Source organism: Apaloderma vittatum, unplaced genomic scaffold, assembly GCF_000703405.1.
Source record: "Apaloderma vittatum isolate BGI_N311 unplaced genomic scaffold, ASM70340v1 scaffold33619, whole genome shotgun sequence".
NCBI classification, from domain to species: domain Eukaryota; kingdom Metazoa; phylum Chordata; class Aves; order Trogoniformes; family Trogonidae; genus Apaloderma; species Apaloderma vittatum.
Genome location: NW_009737543.1, coordinates 286 through 514, shown reverse-complemented (window position 1 = coordinate 514; position 229 = coordinate 286).

Genomic DNA, 229 nt, shown 5'->3' with positions numbered 1-229 from the left:
CTGGGGAGCAGAGCCTCCGGCACCCGCCGGGGCTGGAATCCAGCGCAGGGAGAGGGGTCACACCTCTCTCGTCCTCGAACGCCATCCCCAGCCCTGGGACGGCCATTCCTCGTGCTTCCCGTGGGCCCCGCGACGCCAAGGAGGTTTGTGCAAGGGAAGTGGGGAGGAGGGGAAGAGGAGGTGGCAATGGAAGGGAAAGCAAGGCTCAGCCGTCCATTGACCCGCTGCC